This window comes from Numida meleagris, chromosome 1 (genome assembly GCF_002078875.1).
Source record: "Numida meleagris isolate 19003 breed g44 Domestic line chromosome 1, NumMel1.0, whole genome shotgun sequence".
NCBI lineage: Eukaryota > Metazoa > Chordata > Aves > Galliformes > Numididae > Numida > Numida meleagris.
Genome location: NC_034409.1, coordinates 130,508,409 through 130,529,765, shown reverse-complemented (window position 1 = coordinate 130,529,765; position 21,357 = coordinate 130,508,409). Strand labels below are relative to the sequence as shown.

At 44.0% G+C, this 21,357-nt stretch overlaps 1 long non-coding RNA gene across 1 annotated transcript in view; it reads right to left on the bottom strand.

Annotated features, from left to right (window-relative positions):
- Nucleotides 1-18,726, bottom strand: part of LOC110406570 — a 34,488-nt gene extending 15,762 nt beyond the window's left edge. The window contains exons 1-2 of the long non-coding RNA XR_002443503.1: nucleotides 18,509-18,726; nucleotides 3,238-3,368 (exon numbers count right to left, since the gene is read on the bottom strand). This is a non-coding gene — a long non-coding RNA (uncharacterized LOC110406570). The remainder of the gene's footprint in view (nucleotides 1-3,237; nucleotides 3,369-18,508) is intronic.

Sequence of the window (21,357 nt, the reverse complement as noted above, 5' to 3'; positions counted from 1 at the left end):
CACAAAGGGTCTTGCTTTTCTCCACAAAACCAGCAGCAATACAGCAAGGCTTCCTCTTTTTTTTTTTTTTTTTTTGTTTGTTTGTTTGTTTTTAAGTCTGTGTAGCTTGAATCCCAGCCTCCTCCATGCTAACCACAAAGGACTCCAGTGGACCCAAGGGAATGTTTAAAAAAAAAAAAAGTAATAATGGGGATTTCCTCTGTCCCAAGGCACATATTCCTTTTTGGGGAGTGAATTTAGAGAGCCGCATGGATCATAAGGCACTTAGGTCTCCTGTTTCCTCAAGTGTACTAACACAGGGATACTTAACACTTATCTGTCTCGTAGGACTTTATGAGAATTAATTAATGTGTGCAAGTCATGATGTGTTCTCAGAAGAAAAGTGGTGTTGAAGAGCTGTGGAAAAAACCTGATAGGCACAGTGGATGAATTTCACCCCTAGTCCAGAGCTACAAGACCCTCAAACTCCTTAAATATCATTTAAGCTCCCAATGTAAGTGCCATAGTACATAAAACTCATGCTTAGCAACAAGGAGTCACAGCCCAGGTGAAATCGCCTTCCCAAAGCATCTGTAACTTTGAGCCTGGCAGCACACAAGAATCACAACAGCAATTCTGGGACAAATAGTGAAGGTTAACGAAGAGGTGGGAGCCATCCTAAGAATTCCATTTTTTTTTCCATGTCAGTAAGCCACTTTGTCTTTCTGTGAAAGAAATTTGCCTCCCCAGCCTCACCAAGAGTGTTTATCCTAACAGCCTCAGAAACATCCAACTTATTTGTTATTCCAAATCCATCTTCAAACGAATCCAGATCAATGGATATCTTCTTTTAGAATGGTGCATTGCAGAGGACTAGTCACTTAACAACAACAAAGTATCTGTGTCCATTTGCAATACCAGTTACTGATCTGGGAAGTCAGATACACTGGGAGCACAATGTTCAGGGAACTACCTTCCTAAATCATGCCACCGTTAGCCAGCATCACAGGGTGAAATTCCCTGCTCTCTTCTGACACGTTACCTCTAGAGCAACTGCAGAGAACTTCACCAAGGACCGAACGCCGGTCAGAACAACAAATTGTTTCTATTGCTATTCACGTTATTCAGGCAATGCCAAAAAACCCTTCCTCGCTTAGCACTACTTACCCTTTTGTTCTCCATTTAGCATTCTTATATACAGAACCTTCACTGTATCCACAGACAGAAAAAGAGGCATTTATTGTGTGGGGTCAAGCTCAACATAGATAAGTACCAAAGTATAGGCTCTTAAGTCTTTTTTCTATGCCTGAAAATATCGGAAATTTAAAAGGACATTTTCATCTGCACTTGATACTTTGGGCCCTCCCTTCACCCATGACAAACAAGTCCATCTTCCATTTGCTCACACAAAACGCTGTCTAGGAGCACAGGGGCTTCCATCTTTCCCTAGGAAACCACACATGCTAATTAGCCATCATCAGTACATTAATTCATCTTATGCCTTTTCAGCCTTTCATTTTGCCTCCCTGGTCACCGTCTGCTCTTCTTGCAGCTTTCCCAACTCCTCAGTTTCTTCCCCTAACTGAGCATTACTCACAGGAGTATCTCAGACATCACATGGAGGACAGCTCAGAGCTGCTCTAAGTAGCTCAGCACCTTTCTGCTTTCTTCTTGTTACTACCCCACCAGTGGGAACAGTGCTCACCACCTCCTCCTCCTCCCTGTTAGTCCGAGCAAGAAACCAGTTCCCCCCTGAGGAACAGAGGGTGAGCACTAATGACTCCATACACAAGTTCTGACCAGCTTTTCTTCTCTGGGTGAGAAGGTGGATGGGAGAGACCACCAATCGGGGACCCAAAGCCCTTACTGCTGATGACTCGACTACCCAGCAGCACAGCTGGAGGAGTTAAAGCAGTGCCAACACAGCCAGAAGCCTTTGGTTCAGATGTTACTGATTTGCTTGAATGAGCATTGCCACTTGGTGACCCTGCAGTAGAACCAGCAGGAACTGGCAGCCTCACACCTGTGCAAAGACCTTCTCTGTGGCATTGAGGCCGTACAGACAGCCTTGTAATGATTTGCTGGAGTTAAGTACCAAGAGAAGGTGGAATGGAAGAGTAAAAAAAGGCCTGATTTTAACACAGAAGGTGAGGTTCACCTCACCCTGTGTTGAAAGTCAAAGCAAGAAGAATCACACCTTAGAAGTACTTGTTTCTGTCAGCTGGCTCCAGTGATAAGTTCAGATACAGCGAAAATACAAACCCCACCCCAGGCTCACAATTGCACTTGTTGCTACTGAGAGTGCTGCTGAAATTGCTAAAATACCATGAGGTGCACTGAGGCAGGATATGGCTGACATTGCTTTGGGAAGGAGCAGAGAAACAGAAAATACATAGGAGGTAAAGAGTTACCTCTGAGATGTTTAAAGTATGTGTTTTGGACTTGGACCATCCCTAGCCCACTCTCTAATTCACTAGGCCCAAATCCAAAGAAGTAAGTAGTTCCTCAAGGACTGAATGTGCATCTTTCTTCTATTAAGACTGCTGAAGTATTGAGAAAATGTATTTTACAGTTTAGTAAACACTTAAAGGCACTTTTTCGTATGTTGCCTGAAAGGCCAGTTGTCTTTCTTTAAACAGAAGAAGGTGTTTCCGTAGATTGTCAATGAGATCGGACCGGCTGTGACCCCACAAGAGGCCAGTGTTACTCTTTTAATTCAACAAATTCTGCAGAAGAACTCAAACGGCATTGCAGTTCTATCCACAATGAACAGCATGTAGGCAACACAAGGCCACCTAAGGGTTGTGGCCTGCCCAAACACTGCCAGTTCCTTAGAAGCTCCTGCTGGAGATGAAGTAGAAGAGTTGAGAGGCATCAAAGATCCTCTCCATGGAGAGGCCAACACCAACACTTTGTCTTGGCAAAGCCAGATCTTCCTATACAGGGCCTCTACGGGCAGAGATAAAAACCAGTGTAACAAAATACAGCTGTACAAACTTTCACTCTTTGCTAACAACAGCTCCCTGTCTTCCTGCGTGCATTATTAATCGAAACCTGGACTGTAGCAATGCTTGCTGACCAAGGCCCTGTTGCAGTGGGCACTCTACACAGAGTGACCCACATACTTTGTTCCAAAGAGCTGCTGTCGTACAGAAGCCAAAACCAAACCACGCTGCAAGTGGGCAAGGAAAACAAACAGGTAGGGAAGAGAGTACAGGCCTCTGAAATAAAAGGATGTTTAAATTTGTCACTACTCACCCAATCAGTAGCATTAATCACAGTAATCATAGTTCCCATTTCCTATGCTGAGTGCAGCACCAATGGTTGACAAGGCAATGCAGCAGTCCCAGTGCAAGGTCCAGCTGGTGGCTGTCCTCTTGGTCAGCATGCTGAAAGTGCACAGAGCATACAGGGGGTACTGGAGCTTTTCAGCCTTTGCCACCTCCCTTTTTCACACAGCCAACTGCGAGCATCTGTCCAGCTGAGGTACTCAAGAGTTAGACAAAGTCCAGAATTATTTCTGTATTTTTTCACATTTCATATTTTATTTATAGCTACAAACATTGGCTTTTTTTTTTTTTTTTTTTTTTTTTGTGAAATCATTCAAGTCAGCATTCAAGTCAGTTTATTTGCATCTCATAAAACACTGCTTACATTTCTCTCTGAGGGTGTTTTGTCTGAGGCTTCACTGACCCAGCCAAAGCTACAGCGGTTTATATTTCCAGTGAGGGAAATCCCACAGCACTCCCCTACATAGCAGGCAATAGTGTTTACACAGGTTAATAAACAGAGTATTCTGTACAGTAATTTATGCTGTAAGATATGTACATACATCACTGTAGCAGTCACAAAAATGCTTTTAAACTGCCTTATTTGTTAGATCAGTTAGCATTTCCCCCTTTGCTCCAGAATACTTTAAATTATTTTTATCTTTTGCATTAGGTAATTTTTTAGTTACTGCATTTTGACCCTATTATTGAAAAAAAAAAGTATTTACAGTAAGTAGGTCCCTAAAATTTAAGTAGAAATAGCAGATTCACTGCCCATCCAACTAATATAGCTCTGATTATGATTAAAAATAAATATCATATATTCTTATCTGTGTATTATAGTATATGCCACAAATCACATTCCACTTATGATCAATACAAACAAGAGCTTTAGTAACTTTCATCTATTTCATTCTTCCATTCTGAGACAAAAACATAATAAACCACTTAATCTAAAACGTTCCCCATGAGAGCTCCAGTCTTATTCCTCCCTCAGGCAAAACTCACATTGGCTTTGGTGGGAGCTTTACGTAGGTAAAAGTACAACATAAGGACATTACAAAACAAATACATCGCGTATGAGCAGCGCTTGTACTCGGTAGTCCTTCCCTTTCTTCCTTCCGCAAGAAACATTGGATAAATACTACACCTGCAGCACTCCTGTCTTATTCCCTCCGTTCTGCTGTACAAGTTAAAATTAAGATTCAAGAACATAGTATTTATTCCGTTCACTCAAGCAAAATGGAAATCTTACGGGGATCGGTTCCAAGCCAAACTAGAAAATACAAGAAAATTTTACTTTTGTTTGTCTTCACGTTCAATTTTGTTACACAGCCAAACAGGTTCATGCGTACAAAGGCAATGAAATTACTGACGACTTGTTTTACTGTCTGGAGATTTTGCTATGTCCGCAGTTCATACAAAACTCATGTAGCACAGTTTCTGGGATGGTGAAAAATCCTACTGTAATGTAACAGAATGAGCCTTAAGGATTTGTAAGAATAAGCACTTTTATATTAAAAAGCAAATATTAATTCATCAGTAAGATTACTTTTTTAATGTGACAATAAACCATGAAATCAACATCCTTCTGTCTGAAGTACGTCTCATCCGTCTCTTTCTTAAACCTTTTTCTGATTGCAAGATTTGCCCATTTTTGTGGTGCAGCTTTTGGGTCCCATTGCAGTTACCTGTGCTCCTTCTCAAGCCCCACTCCATTCATGGAAGAGATCATTGGAAACTTTGGTTTTCAGAGGAAAAGGAAAAGCACATCCAATCACAACTTATTAGCAAGGCACCAGATTTAGCTGGGGTGTCACACAGAACCAAATACATAAAAAGACAGGGCTCTCTGGGGAAAGAAGAGAGTCACTGCTGTTTTTTTAGAATTGTCATAAAATCATAGAATGGCCTGGGTTGAAAGGGACCTCAAAGATCATCGAGTTTCAACCCCCCTGCTGAGTGCAGGGTTGCCAACCACTAGACCAGGCTGCCCAGAGCTACATCCAACCTGGCCTTGAATGCCTCCAGGGACGGGGCATCCACAACCTCCTTGGGCAACCTGTTCCAGTGCATCATCACCCTCTGTGTGAAAAACTTCCTCCTGCCTTTAGTGAGGCATGGGATAACTAAACAACCAACCCCAACCTTTAATTAGTTATTTAGAAGAGAAGCTCCTGTACCTTGAGACAACTAATGGCTGTGAGCAGTGCCAGGAGAGCCATGGTCCCTGCAGTTGTAGAGCAGCAGCTGACCTCTTTGGGGCCAACATTATGATAAAACCACAAGATATACAAGTGCCAAGTCACTCTCCACCCTGCCTTCCCCTGTCTATGCACACATTCACTGATGATTCCTAATGCCTACAGCTTTGTCTCATATAGAATCTTTCTCTCTCGGAATTACTTATTCCAGCACGCCTGGTCAAAGACAATACGCTGTAGTTTCAGCACAACCATTTTGCTCAATGGTACCTCCCAGCAGTTCTCCCTGCTTAGCTGATTTCTGGGGGAGGTGGGAAGGGATGTTTTCATGCTTCTTTCTGGAGAAATTGCAGCCACTGACAGCAGAGCAGGTGCAGGCTGGGTGTCTCAGGGGCAGGCCAGAAGGAATGATCTTCCCCATGGCCCTCCGCTTTGGTGAGACACCACCATCCAGCAGCATGTGCTTCCAATTCCCTGTCACCATCACACACCGAAGCACACAGACTGAGAGTCTTTGCTAGAGAGGGCAGGGAGCATGTTTTAACCACAAGCTCTGGCTTATGAAATGCCAAAGAACAAGCTGCCCAGAGCACTAGAACAAGCTGCCCAGAGAGGTTGTGGAGTCACTCCTGCCAGGGCAGACAGCAGATCCAGTGCTGCCTCTCCCTCTGCACACCTCAGCAGCTTGCTGGCAATCCTGCAAAACATTCCTGCAGGATTTTACTTCTGGCTTGTTCCAGAAAAAACTCTTCTTTTCAGCGTAATTCAAGGTCAGGAAGGAAGTCAGGCACCAGCGAGCCAGAGACCTGGAGGGCTCGTTATGATGATCTAGTTGTACTTCCCAGCAAAACACAGGCCATAACATTTCATCAAGGGATTCCTTAATCAAAGGCTAATAACTTGATGAAGAGAAGCCTAACCTTTTATTAAGGCACCCTATCTTGATTTAAAGATGCAAAGTAATGAAGAATTTTCCACATCTCTTGGACTGCTATTTGCTAAAAATACTGCCCCAGGGCTTCCGTTTGAATGCTATCAAAGCTAATTGCAAAGCCAAACCATTAAAAAAAAAAAAAAAAGAAAGAAAAAGAAAGAAAATTCAAAACCCGAAGATGGAATACATGCATTGGAAGGGAAAAAAAAAAGAAAAAACAAAGGGAAACTTTGTATTCTGGGGAGTTTCTGGACTTAATTTGAGGAAAGTGTGTATAGCAGTAGCGTTTGCTACTCAGAATAGCCTGTGGTCTTGTTTGTTAGGCAAGCTCGCAGACAAAACACAAATGGGAACATTGCAACAAGTGCTGCTGAAACACAGAGGCTGTTGTGGTCCTTTCACATTTGTGCCGAACTCACACTCACAACAATGTGATTCTTCTTTAAAGTCAGAACATAAACAAGCAGAAACCAGCCGCATGTGTGGATGTTTCTTAAAATGAAACCCAGGTTGCCCAACGGTCTGGATGTGGATTATTAGTATGAAATCTCCTGTCCTATTAGGAATTGCAGATCGGCAGAGATACGTTGTTACAGTGTCTCCTAGGACCATTTATGCACCTCCTGACCATGTGAGTTCCTACTGATTTGATTTTCCATAGTCATTTTTCAAACAGCAGCATTAGAAATCAGAAGCTAAGGTTGCATGTGTCACAAACTCTGACTTGACAGCACATGTGCCTACACGTGGTGTAAAACTAGAGTCCTAGAGACAAAGATACTCTTCCCTTCCTTCCCTCCTTCCTTATTTCTTCCCCTCCCTTCTTCCTTATTTCTTCCCTTCCTTCCTTTATCCCTATACCTACTCAGAAAGGTATTTCTCAGTCCCACAGTGCTGTGTACAGCTTATGACTTACAAGTCCCACCAGGTAAAGCAGAGAGAACGCTAAGCACAAAGAGTATACCTTATTGGAAAAGCAGCTGGGGAAAGGGTGCATATCCTTGAAAAATTGCCTTGAGACATATCCCCAGCCCTCTCACTGCTACCCTGCTCCTCAAAAGGTATCAAAAGCAAGCTTTTGCAGCTATGGCCAGTTAAGGGTTTAGGCCTTACAAGTTAACTAAACTTCAAAGATGTTGCATGGAGTAAAAGCTTCAAAAAGGTTCAGACGGAGCAGAAATAATTTGTTCTTGCTTCATCAGAACATACTTATTGACTAGGATGGAATTTAAGGGCCGAGGCTAAGATCCTGCCATCTGGCCTGAGCTTTTATTTTCTAATCGAAATGAAAAACGGTAGACTTCGTTGCGTATTGAGTTAAAACATGGCAAGAATGGAGGATCTAACCTTAAATTTAACAAGGTGAACACAAGAACTGTACTTTGTCTTGTCTTGCTGCTTTAGGTCACAATCTCACCAGATTCCCCATCCTCATCCAGACAAAGCCACAAGAAGAGGATGAAGCTGTATTGTCAGTTTCCACAGCTAAGAAAGAGGTAGCTTGATAACCATCACACAAAGCCTCTATCAAAGCACAAATAGGGGCCTTGAGAAGATGGAAGGCAATTGGAACCCTGAAAGCAACACAAAATTCACTTTTGATTATACCTTTTTTTGGTGCACACGTCCTGAGAATTTTACACTAAAGAAAGAGAAGTGACCCAACTGGTTTTGCTTCTACTGTTCAGCTAGTCTCTCCTCTTTTCCATTTGCCTTACAAGCGCCAATTTAAATCATGTGTCAGTCACAACCAGCACATAATGAAAAGATGACATTCAGATTATATTGCCTTTATTAAAGGAAAAAAGAGGTTCCAGTAGCCACTATCTTCCTCATTTTAAACAACATTGCGAATTGTTCACCATCCCCTTTACTCTCTCCAAAATTAAGTGGCCAGGTGCCTCTCAACATCACTTCTGCACCTTTTTGAGTAAGGCAGCAGAAACAAATGCTTTGTGGATTTCAGCCCAACACATTACAACCTCAGTGCTAACTCCTCTCAGTGGCACCTTTCCAGGTGAAACTCTTCAAGTACCACCTCAACTTCACTCGGTCCACTTCTGATTCACTCCCATCTTCCTACCTTCAAGAATTTATTTATTTCCAGTACTATACTGGATGTGAAAGAAACCTTGGTTTAACCAGGCAACATAGAAAAACAGCACTGCAGTATGAAATAGGCTCAAAAAGCAAGAAACACTCAGAAGTAAATTCCTTTTTCAGCCTCAAGAATATTTTGGGTTTTAGTTCAAGGAGGCGGTACTTTGCAAACAGGGCTCCTATACAAAAAAACACAGTCTACAACAACTGCATGTGAGAAACATCTTCAGCTGCAAAACTGAGAAAGCCTCCTGCGCTGTCCTAATGGGATAGGGAGTGGGGTAATCTATGTGACTGAGATGCACTTGCGTGCCTGGTTCCCAGCAACCCCGGAGGTCACTGTCTAGTCCCACATGAATTATTTTTGACCTTCCAAAAAGTTTTCTATATGAGCATACATACCTCCTGCTAAACGTCATGGGAAGTCCACCCTCTGCACATCTTCACATCTGGGCACTTCTAATGGACATACCGTGCAATTCCAGATTACCCTGCATCGTTGCTCTTTGCTGTATCTTGGAGGTACTACCAGAATACTAGACTTAAGGACGGTCTGAATGACTACAAAGTAGTAAGTAACCTTACAGATCAGCACGGAAAAGCTCCCATCATAAAGTCTGCATGGGCAGTGTCAGAAAAGCACATGAGAACTACAAAAACATGAAAGGGAAGTCATGAATAGTTTGAGGAGGGCATAAAAGCAGGCAGATAGCAAAAAGAAGCATTAAAAAGGCCTTTTTAAAATGAGGGTAAGGCCTTTCTTCTTGACGTGATAAGAAAAAAGGAATAAGGAAGGTGAGATAAGGTCGGGTTGCTGGATAATGCAGACTGCCTGGGTAGCAAGATATCTGCCAAATGAAGAGAGACAGCATGACTGTTAGAAATGCCAGAGAGGAGGTGGTTACAGAAATTAATGTCTGAAGTGAAGAGCTCAGCACCAACTGCCTAAACAACATTACAGACAGCTCAGAAAAGACATCTACTCAGAGTACAGCTGCAATCCAAACAGCTAACAAAATGTTCAGCTACTCAGTGAATGAGACGGTGAATAAAGCAGACAATGTTCTCCCTCTATACCAATCAGCACTGAATTCTCATCTGTCTTTATCCCTCCCAAGCTCTAAAAGATCCTGCAGGAACAAGTGGAGGTCAGAGAGTAAGAGTGGGACTAAGAAAGCAGGGGGTGGAGGCAGAGGCAAGACCATGGCAGGAAAAGACTGAAAAGACTGAGGTTTGTTTATCTCCAAAAGAAGACATATAAGAAGAGACATGGTAAGATAAATTACCAAATACACCATGAGACATGTATCAGACACTTATCTTTACCTTGCCATATAATACAAGAATAAAGGAACATTCAGTGAAATGAAGACCTCATGCATTCAGAGGTGATCAAAGGAAATCTCTTCCACATAATGTATAATTGGACAGTGGAAGATATCACCACAGGAAAGCATCAGGGTCAAGAATTTTGTAGGATTCAAAGAAAGACTGGATGGCTACATTATCCCACATCTGTCTCTGAGGTTGATGCAAGCGGTTGATACTGGTTCTTTCAAGGCCAGATGATCAGTCTACTTAATTTCTATTTTCCCACCTCTACATTAACTTCAGAGGCACTGGAAAGCTTTGCCTAGCTGCAACGACATCAGCAGATTCAGACCTGTGTTTTTGCACTAGTGATACGGCACCATCTGTAGTAAATCCGCACAAGGCATTTTCAGCACAAAACCATTTTCTTTATAGCACAGAGTAGCTATGACTGTGGAGCCACAACCATGCAGATGCGGAGTGTGAGAATCTGATGCTTTGCTCTTCCTCACTGCACAACAGAGTCAAGCTCAATCTTGCCTGCTCCTGTCTTGCTTTCCCTTTTATAGAGTTGCCGGCATCAACAAGGGTAAAGCTTAATCATGATCTAAACTTAAGCCATAGAAAATAGCTATCTTTTAGGAGGGTTGCATCCTATTTCCTGATGATATATCCCTAAAAGCTAACCTTTTTTTGATATAAGTGGATATACATCCAGTTCAGCCTCTTACTCTCTCGTGCCCCATCCCTGGAGGCACTCAAGGCCAGGTTGGATGGGGCCCTGGGCAGCCTGAGCTGGTGGGGGGCAACCTTGACCACAGCAGGTGGGTTTTGAGGTCCCTTCCAACCCAAAATATTCTGTGATTCTATGTTCTCTCAAGCAGCAACCCAACAACAATTCTTTGTCTTAACTAAACCTGAAGCTAGCTTGTTTGTACACAGTATGATCCCAAGCTTTTTAAGGGGCAACATTTACCTTCTCCCTGTTCATTTCACTTTTTTGCCCCAATGCACATTCGTTATGACTTGTACACAAAGGATGCACATTTTATTGGTAGACAGGTACAGTTTAGGAACCTATACGTGCTGAAACCAAATGAAAACAAACCCTGAAACAATTTTTCCAGGCCTTTCCTGCCCTTCTGCTTGTTCCACACAATAGTCTCATGTACTGTAATTGAGTACCACTCCCTGGCCCAAGTGTTCCTGAAGCTGAATTGACCCTCAGCTAACACAGTGCAGTCAGAAGGAAATGGTCTTTTCCTTTTCTACAGCAGTTTGTGAAGTTTCTGCTCTCTGCTCAGCACCACTTCCTTAATTTTCATAATCTCATAGCACTCTAAATGTTGTCTGGTAACTGTACTGATCGTTACTATAATTTTAAAATCCCTTAAAGGTCTCTTTGACCCCTTAAAATGAGCCTCTTAACTTTGCCTCAGAACTGAAATCGCTGAAACCATTAGAGTTTAGTTGCTTTATAATACACCTTTCTCCAAACATAACCTTCCTGAGACAGTGACCCATGCTCCTTGCAGTATTCTAGCGAGGCCTAATAACCATCTTCCTGAGGACTGTATTGCCTCTTTCCTGGTGCATTATAGCTCACTGTTCCATCAGTTTAGTGTCTTGTTTGCCTTTTTTATTGCAGCTGTGCACTGAAGTGACGGTTTCTATGATTTTTTTCCACGGTAACCCCTTTCCCTCTCTGATCAGCGTGCTGAATGTAACACCCATTCCTTACATTTGCTCTTTGTTCCCAGACTAATTACTTTTCATTTTCTATACTAAGCAGCATTTGCCATCTGCTGGCTCATCAACTAAATGATCCAAATCCCCTTTGAATCCGCTTGCATTGTTCTTTATCGCTTCTCTGTGCTTCCAGTCTTACCGTCCAACCACCGGAGATTTCAGCGTTCAGCTGAGGCACGGAAGCAGAGGCACGCGAATCCGCGGGATCTTCTCACACCTTGGGCAGAGCATCCCTCCTGGATTTGCCACTTGCTGCATTCAGACAGAAGAGAAGGGTTGGCCTTGGCAAAGATTAGGTTCACATACGCTTCAGGAGGTTTGAGATAAAGCATGGCTTTGAGCCCAGGTGCTGCGCTGAGGGATGGTGTAAGGCAGTGTCTTACACCAGAGATCCCAAGGGTTGTGGATGGGCTGCTGCCTCTTCTTGAGACCTCCGCTGTTGTGCCCACACCATCATGCACATGCTCTGCTCTCCACCTCACGGCTCTCGCTATCTGCATTGGAAGGACAGGCACACGCTGTGTCTTCTTCCTGCACCCTGTGTCATTTCTGTGTGTGTGTTCACACATGTGCATGTGGGGAAAAGGAATAAGGATAGAAATGGAAACAAAACAAGACTTCACCTCAGGAAATCAGGACCTCTGGAGCCATGTGCAAAACAATAAATTTCCTCTCACCTCAAGAGGGCAATTTCCAATATTCCAGCACTACGAAATTGTTCTGAATCCCTTTACGCAATGCTCTGTGCATGGAAGAAGCAGGGGTCAGCTGGGGACACACACTGCCTTCCCAGATCTGAGCACCAGTTGCGGCAGAGTAGTGTGGGATAAGCGCGGATGCTGTTAAAGCAGGGTTTATGGGCAAGCCTTATGCTGTGCTGATGTGTGTGCCACATGGCATTCTCTTGGAAACTCTTTTCTGTCTTAGTAACAGCCAGCCTGGCTTGCTTGTCTATTGCCTTCACATCATTTTGTTTGTTGTCTCAAGAAAAAAACTGCCTGAGATTGCCCAGACTGAGCAATCTTTTGGATGATCTTTTCTGGGCTTTCTCTAAAAGCATGTCTGCATTTGAGGCATTATCAGTTGCCTATCCAGGATGCACTCAGGTAAGAGAAGAACTGGACAACCTTTACATGGTGATTTAAATTAGGAGCACAAAACATGAATAAATCTTTAATAAATTACAAATATCAGAGGGAATAACTTGTACTGTGCCTTTCTTAGGCAGGAAAGCAGCAAACCCAGGCTAACTTGACCTTGGCTATAATAATGATTGGAGATACTGCATTTTATCCCATGCTTTCCACACACTTAAAATCAGCTGGGATTCCAGGTGCTCAGCGTTTCTGAAAGACAATTTTTACCTTTATTTGAGCACAGAAAATCATCATTCACTCCCCACTACTCACACCCTTTTCTGCTAGGAGAGAGTGGAAGGGAAGAAGAGTTTCGCTAATTCATGGTTGCATTTTGATACATTATTAATACATAAGTCAAAGGAGTTCATCGCAAGTATGGGTGGAAAGACTTTTCATAATCCTTCTCTTGGTCTTATGTCTCCAAGAAGACAATGAAGCTCCCAGACATATTAAATTTAGCTTTCTGTCTGAAGAATTTGCATCCCAGGAAAAAAAAAAAGAGAGAAAAGGGGTAGCCAAAATTCAGCCTTTTTTAACAATAAAATTCTGCAATCTAGTCTAGACCTGTTCTTATACATCACAGTAGTTGATTTGTGCAGCATGCAGCCTCATTAAACCGCCTGGAATTCATGAGCACTATTTGAGCATGCACCTGTGATCTTATTTGATTCACTGGAACTTTTGAAAACCTCCTCTATTATGACATTTAGACACAGCCCGGCACTTCTGTCTTGCTTTCCCTTCTGCTAAATTTGCATTCAGAGAAAGTAAGATAGAGATTTTACAAAAAGGGAAGGACTCCAATGTTCCCCCAATGCAAGTACCATTTTCCCTATTTATCTCACCATCTGAAGCAACTAAAATTCTCTCCAGGAATACTGCAGTAGAGGCCTCTCCCTACACGCAAAAACAAAGCAAACAAGAAAAAAAGGTATTGATCAATCTCTTTCTCCAGCTCACAAGCACTCTCTGGATTTCCTATCTCTAGCCTCTGCACAAGGCTTTTCTTTTCTTGCAGTAGTAACCACTAGGTCAGTTGTTCACGCCATTTTATCCTGCTGACACGCTGTCCTCTTTGCCCATGTTAACATCCACTTTCTACTTGTTTATCCTTTCCTGAAGTGTTGTGGTAATTCTGCCTCTCTCTCCAGACTCCACACTGGGCTGAGAGCCAGAGTAAGGTAGAACAACCCACGGTGCTGCCTTCTCAGGAGCTGGCAGTGTTTCCCAGTAGACCAGCAAACTCAGGGATAAAGTGGCCCCTTTACTGCACCTTTGATGCACTGGGATTTGCAGGATTTATGGGAGCATCCAGAGTTGGGTGTAAAGACATTGTCTTACCAAGTTTTTCTCATTTCAGAATCATTAATTTCTCCTACAGCACATTTCCCAGGTAGCCATTACCTGTGATACTCGGATTAGCAGCAAAGACTTGCCTTACCCAGTTGTTTCTTTTCTCCCTATTCCTTTCTTTTCCCGCATCTTCCGCTAATAAGCCAGAAACAGGTTCTGATCCTGTAGTCAGTCCATAATTCAACGCCATGTAAGAAAACTGATGCATGGCAGAAAGCTGAAATGAATATGAAACTGACTTTTATGAGTAAGATTAATTTTAGTTAATATCAAACATTCCAGAGCACAGACCTTTACATATGAGTGGCCAGCAGGGAAAGGGAGGTGGTGGTCCTCCTCTACTCAGCTCTTGTGAGGCCCCATCTGGAGTACTGCGTCCAGGCCTGTGGGCCCCAGCACAAGAAAGATGCGGAGCTCTTGGAACAAGTTCAGAGGAGGGCCACCAAGATGATCAGAGGGCTGGAGCACCTCTCCTATGAGGAAAGGTTGAGGGAACTGGGCTTGTTTAGTTTGGAGAAGAGAAGGCTCCAGGGAGACCTCATTGTGGCCTTCCAATACTTTAAAGGGAGCGTATAAACAGGAGGGGGATTGATTGTTCACGAGGGTGGATAGCGATAGGACAAGGGGGAATGGTCTTAAACTGAGACAGGGGAGATGAAGGTTAGATATTAGGAGGAAATTTTTCACGCAGAGGGTGGTGACGCACTGGAACAGGTTGCCCAGAGGGGTTGTGGATGCCCCATCCCTGGAGGCGTTCAAGGCCAGGCTGGACGTGGCTCTGGGCAGCTTGGTCTAGTGGTTGGCAACCCTGCACTCAGCGGGAGGGTTGAAACTCAATGATCTTTGAGGTCCTTTTCAACCCAGGCCATTGTATGATTCAATGATAAGCAAGTCACCCTAGGTCCTCTTTATATTCAGTGGAGATGGGTACATCCAAGGCTAGCACAGCAGAAGGTATCTAAATTAGGAGAAATCAATTCAGTCCTTCATTTCTGGTTCCAACTGCGTCAGCATTCACTGAATTCACTGCATCCCCTTCACTGATGTCAATGGCATTTTTCAAAACACAAAATCCTGAGGTACCGTGCAAAAGTATTCCAGAATACATTCCTGTTTCCCACCTACTTCAGAATCATTCCTGACTGTTAATTAGAATTTGCATTAGAATATCTGCAACTTGATTTTCTGGATATGGCACTCACTGAGAGAACAAAGATATCCACAAATTTCCATCACTGAAAAAGAGAGCACTTCTATGGCTTTACAGAGGCCGTAGAATAAAGCCTTGCTATCTGAGCAGAGAAAAGAGAGTACATAAGCCTGTTCAAATGCTCTCAATAGCAGCCTCATCACCATGAAAAAAAAAAAAAAAACATACACAAACTTGGCAGCTCTAAGAGGAAGTAACATGTATGGATTTCCTTATAACTGAGATGTCAAACAATTCTGAGAAGGAGGAAACTGAGCCTAAGTAGAAACAAAAAGAGAATTGGAGGTGACTGATCTGGTAACTGAATAATTCTTCCCCTACCTTTACACAAATGAGTTTAAAGTAGAGAACTATCAGTTCAGAGAGTAAGAACCCTCCTTCTATACAACCTGTGAACAATTCAACAAGGTCTGCCAAGTACAGTAGGGAGTCTACCTTCTTGGTCACTGCAAAGAGAGATCCATCCACCTTTCTGAATATGGAGACATCAAGGAGTTAGGTGAGAGACACAGCTTTAGGCTTTTTTGTATTACTGTGATCCAAAATGCCCACCCATTATCTGTTTTTTCTTTCCTCTCCATTGACACTTAACAGAGAATTTGTTATTTTGAACAGGCCATCTTGTGTTGTAGCAAGCACCTGCTTTTGGCAAAACTCCAGAAGAGGGTTTGTATCCTACAAAGCTTCAAGTGTAGTTAGGAAGGAAGAGAGAAGCATGCAGCAACTGAAATCAAGGACTCCATCTCATCTCATTTGGAGTAGAGATGCAGAACTTACTTAAAACTGATAAGGGAATATGAGCCTAGAGAGACCATGAAAAAACATCAACAGCCTAAAGGCATCCATATATATATATCTGTATATAAGTAGTATATTATTATCTAACAATAACTTTGAGTACTGAGTCACGGTTACAGATTCATGGAAAACTAGGCTGCAGGTGGTGATCCACTCATGTATATTTGCTTTTCACAAAATCCATTTTGCATTGAGAGAACCGCTGAATTGGAGATGCCAGAACACTATCAGGATGATGCAGAAATCTTTGCAGATGTGCAATTTTCATCTAAAATAAGTTCTACTACTGCAGTGCCCTAGAGTACTTCAGAACAAAATTAGCCAAAATGTATTTTTATGTAGTCTTCCCAGTTTCTAGAGCAGATGCATCCTTGCTGTATGAGCGGAGGAGGACTCGGCCATTCAGCTGAAACCACATGACTGGCACCAGTTCAGCATTGCACAAGTCAGTGGTAGCGAGCAAGGGGAAGAGGGTATTGAGGGATCTTCTTTAGACTTCTGAATAAATCCACACTTTGTGGATCTGATGTATTGGTCCACTCTCGCCACTGCAACACCACGTCAGAATGACCACTAGGGACCAGTCTAGATGAGGGGATTCCACCCTCAGCAAGTTTGCTGATACAAAGGTGGGAGTAGTGGCTGACACACCTGAAGGCTGTGTTCAACGAGACCTGAGCAGACTGCTGAGGTTCAACAAGTGCAAGTGTAGTGTCCTGCACGTGGGGAGGAATAACCATATGCAGTATAGGTTAGGGGCTGACCTGCCAGAGAGGAGCTCTAAGAAGGACTTAGTGGTCCTGGTGGACAGCAGGTTGGCCACGAGGCAGCAGTGTGCACTGGTGGTCAAGTAGGCCCATGGTATCCTGGAGTGCATTGAAAAGAGTGTGGCCAGCAGGTCAAGGGAGGTGATCCTCCCCCTCAATTCTGCTCTGGTGAGGCCACATCCAGAGTACTATGTCCAGTTCTGGGCTCCTCAGTTAAAAAAAGACAGGGAACTTCTATAGAGAGTCCAGCTGAAGGCCATGGAGATGATGAGGGACCAGGAAAGACTGAGAGACCTGGGGCTGTTCAGCCTGGTGAAGAGAAGGCTGAAAGGGGATCCCAACACTGTTTATAAATATCTGAAGTGTGGGAGTCAAGTCGATGGCATCAGGCTCTTTTCAGTGGCGTGCAGCAACAGAACAACAGGTAACGGGCACAAACTGGAACACAGTAAGTTCCATATGAATGTCTGGAAGAACCTCTTTACTGTGAGAGTGATGGAGCAACGGAACAGGCTGCCCAGATAGGTTGTTGAGTCTCCTCTGGAGATATTCAAGACCTGACTGGATGACTGTCTGAGTGGCCTGCTGTAGGGAACCTGTTTCAGCAGGGAGTTGGATGTGATGATCTCCAGAGGTCTCTTCCAACCCTTGCAATTCTGTGATTCTGAGCTGGAAAAATAAAGCCATCAGAACAGGCTCATGTGCCAGCATTTCTGTTCTTCTTAGTTTGGCAAGATGAGGACACAGGAGAAATACCCATTGGTGACATCTTTTCCTTCAAGCACTGGTTTTGTGGACAGCAGTGGTAACCTAAGAGCCACGCTGCCCCATCATTAACAAAATCATAGAATGTCTCGAGTTGGAACAGACCCATCATCAAGTCCAACTCCTGGCTCCATACAGACCACCCAAAAATCAGACTGTATGTCTGAGAGCATTGTCCAGAAACCTCTTGAACTCTGGCGTGCTCAGTGCCATGACTACTGCTCTGGGGAGCTTGTTAATCCCCAGAGCTCTTTGCTCTGGTTCTTTCCAACAGCCTTTCCAGGTTTGTTTGTCCTAACTGTTTTGTTTTCCACCATTTTTCAGCAAAATCTTTGTTACTTTGTCTTGTGAGTGCCTTCTGTCCCAAGCCCCACAGTCATTTCCCCTAATGCCAGGCCCACATGGAGACTTGTGGCTCTCTCCATGAGTTTTTATCTTATGCTGCTTTAGCCTTTCAGAACTGGTCTTAGTAATATGCTCTGAAAACAATAATAAAATAGATTATTTGCTACTGTAGGCTATCCTGCAGAGGTTTCTTTCTTTCTGTGATGTTTTAAAACCATGCAGAAGAGACAGGGATTTCCATCCCTGGCTAGAAACATTTCCTAGCTTCTTTCACTCTTGAAAGAGCAAGAGGAGCTCTGCTGAGCAGAGCTGATTAATCACGATTATAACAAAACGTATCTTCCTGCTAAAAATATCTGACTGCATTGTGCTTTAGGAGCGATATGCCTTATGTAACATATTAATGCCGCAACCAAATGCTGCAGATCAGATTTTACAACAGCACTTTGCACTGCTTACCGTGAAACAATAGGGAAACGGCTGCAGCTTTTGCAAGTCAATATTTAGGGCATCACGGCATACGGCAGGGCGCGTTACTACAGCACTGCAGGAGTTGTGAAACGTGCCTCCGTCATTCATAATTACCTCGACGGTAGGAAACCGCCGCTGAGCACGTAGGCAGCTCTTCCTCCGAGCATCCATGCAGCGGGACCGGGGGCTTTCGGCAGCTCTGCCAGCGGGACCCGCGGAAGGACCCGGGCCGACGCAGCTCCCTGCAGCCCCGGCGCGGCTCCACACGGTGTCAGCAGCGGGCAGCGCGCCGCCGGGCCGCCCTCGCTCGCCGGGCCCTGCGGAGCCGCGGCCTCGTCCCGGGGCGGTGCCGCCGACGGGGCTGTGCCCGCCCCGCGGGGCCCGGCCTCGGGGCGCAGCCCGCAATGCAGCACGGGCTGCGCTTTGACCGGGTTGCTAGCGGCTCTGGCTCGCTCCGCAGTGCCCCCGCCTCCCCGTTAGGTGTTGCTGCGTCAGGCCGCTTCGCACGGCGCTGGGTGCTGTGGCTGAGAGAGCCAGGTGCGTCCCTCCGGCTGCGTGCAGCTGGCGGGCGTGCAGCTGTGCGACAGCGCTACGGCAAGCGGGGCTGGGGGGGTGCGCTGTGCCCGTCGGACTTGCGAATCGCGTGGCTCTGCCTGTTGGTATTAAAAGGGAAAGAGAGCCCACGTAATGGTCAGAGTTGAAGCCAGTGTCCTCCCATTCTCATCTCTTCAGTTGCTTCTGGAAACTGAACCTGAGATGAGGCGTCTCTCCCCTTCCAACTTCAGCCATCCTGGGATTCTGTGACTGCTATGGAAAAGCAGAGGGCAGCAACTGGTTATCTTAGCCTCTGTCTATGCAGGTGGTATGAGGGTGGTGGGCCGCCTTTTTACTAGATGACCAACGTGGCTCTATCAGAGTCAAGCACGTGGCAGTTCTTTTCTCCTTGAACATAACTAACTACAGAGCAGCACAACAGCAAGCAATGTAATAGTGTTAACTTTTACCGATTCCCCTTTCTGAGGAGCAGAGTATGGAGATCCTGTTGGCCCTTTTATTAATATGTATAACGGCTGCTCAAAACCAGTCAAGTAACTCTGGGAAATGCATGACAGCAGAAGGAACACACAGAAGTATCAAGACAAGGACAAGCCTTCAGCTGGTGCTGTACAGCATTCCCTGACAAGAGGAGGCCCGGAGTTCTCTGTATTTATGACAACAGCCTTCAGAGGCCACAGCACCTACAGTCACTGCTTGGTCATGCCTCCCTTGTTAGGCCACAAAGTAGCATGACATAGAGCCTCTTGTATTTCACCTGAAATTCCTTTGTGGTGCAGTGACTGAAATTACATCAGAGGTTTGGGGTTTTGTTTGTTTGTTTGTTTGTTTGTTGTACTGTGGAGCAGATTTTGACTCAGAAAGCAGGATTTGTGTGTAAAAGCTGCTTACCAGTAATGCTTCCCTCATTGAGATGCTCCCACTAGGAGCAGAGTCTCATTGAACACAGGCCTGTACATACAGTGCCTCTCTCCCCAGTCCCAGATTTGATTCCAAACTTGGTGAAAGCAGCAAGAATTATTTTACTGAAGTGAGCACGCTGTGAGCCAGGCTGCACTTGTAAATATTTAGGCAGTGAATAAGCATATGACCCCATTCAAAATCTGGCTACCATAACTGAATGTGTTTCTGTGTCACTTTAGGAGCCTGCTGGTGCAGAGGCATTGCAAAGCAAGGACTTCCTCAGACACAGAAGAAAATCACTACCGTTAATACTTGTCCCTTTACCTAAACTTTCATACTTTTATCTTCTTAATTCCTTTCTCTTATTATTTTAACTAATCATATGCATCTTTGCTGAAAGTACTGTATGGTCCCTTCAGTCTTTTTCACTCTTAACTCCTATCCTAGCTTTACTTTACAAAACAAAATTGTTGTCCCCACATGCCTCCCTAAATAATTGTTGGTTCCTCTTATAATTTGCTTATATGCCATCTTCTATTTAAAAATAAAATATAATCATTGACTAACCATTTTAAAGCTGTTCTTACTAACCTAAATTAATCCCTGTTCTACTTGTCTTTCTGCCTTTCTGCTCCTCAACTGCCCCCTGGAGAAATAGCTCTGGAAGGAAAAAGTAATGCATGCATCCAATCACACAGCGCATTTAACAGTTTGCTCTAGACTGGTAGGGACATTGGTAGAGGCATTTCTCAGCAAAAATGGAAAATGCTGGCCCAGTGAAATGGATGCACTTTAAGTAATATATCCTTTCTGAGCAAAGTATCTTTCAAAAACGTTGTTTTGGGTACATAATACAACTTCTGATCAAAATTATACAGAAAACAGCCAGCCACAATGCCTCTAAAATTTGAGAGGTTAAAGCTGGTCCAAACTGTAGTTAGCACTTCCACCTGGCAGATTTTGAATATGAGTTTCATTGAAATTCTAAGTGAAAACCCAAATATTTTGGTTTTATTTTTCATGAAAAAGGTGGTTTTCTTTAAATATTTTTCTAAGTGAAATGAAGAATCCACACCCTGGCTAAAATACCTGATAGTCAATAGACTTCAGAAGACCTGAATGTGACTTTTCCTTATCCTACCTAGATACTTTGATCTGTATGAAGTAGCTATGGGGAAAAAGCAGTCATAAAGGTCTTGGTTCCCTCACACAGAGCAGAGCATGAAAATAACCTGGAATCATAACTTTTTCCATGGACTGACAACAACACAACTCTGTTCTGACAATGCAGGTGGAAGAAGGAAGGTTACAGGTAAGGAATTCTGTTACAGAGAGAGACATGTATGCCCTCATCCCTGAGGGCATGAGTCCACGTTCCCATCCCACAGTAATGCCTGCTTTCCTCTACAAGGTTCACCACATCCCCTATGTCTTCCTCCATAACTGACCTTTCCTTCCTCCCAGCTTCTCCTTAGCATATGTCACAGTATCTCTAGTGCTCTCCC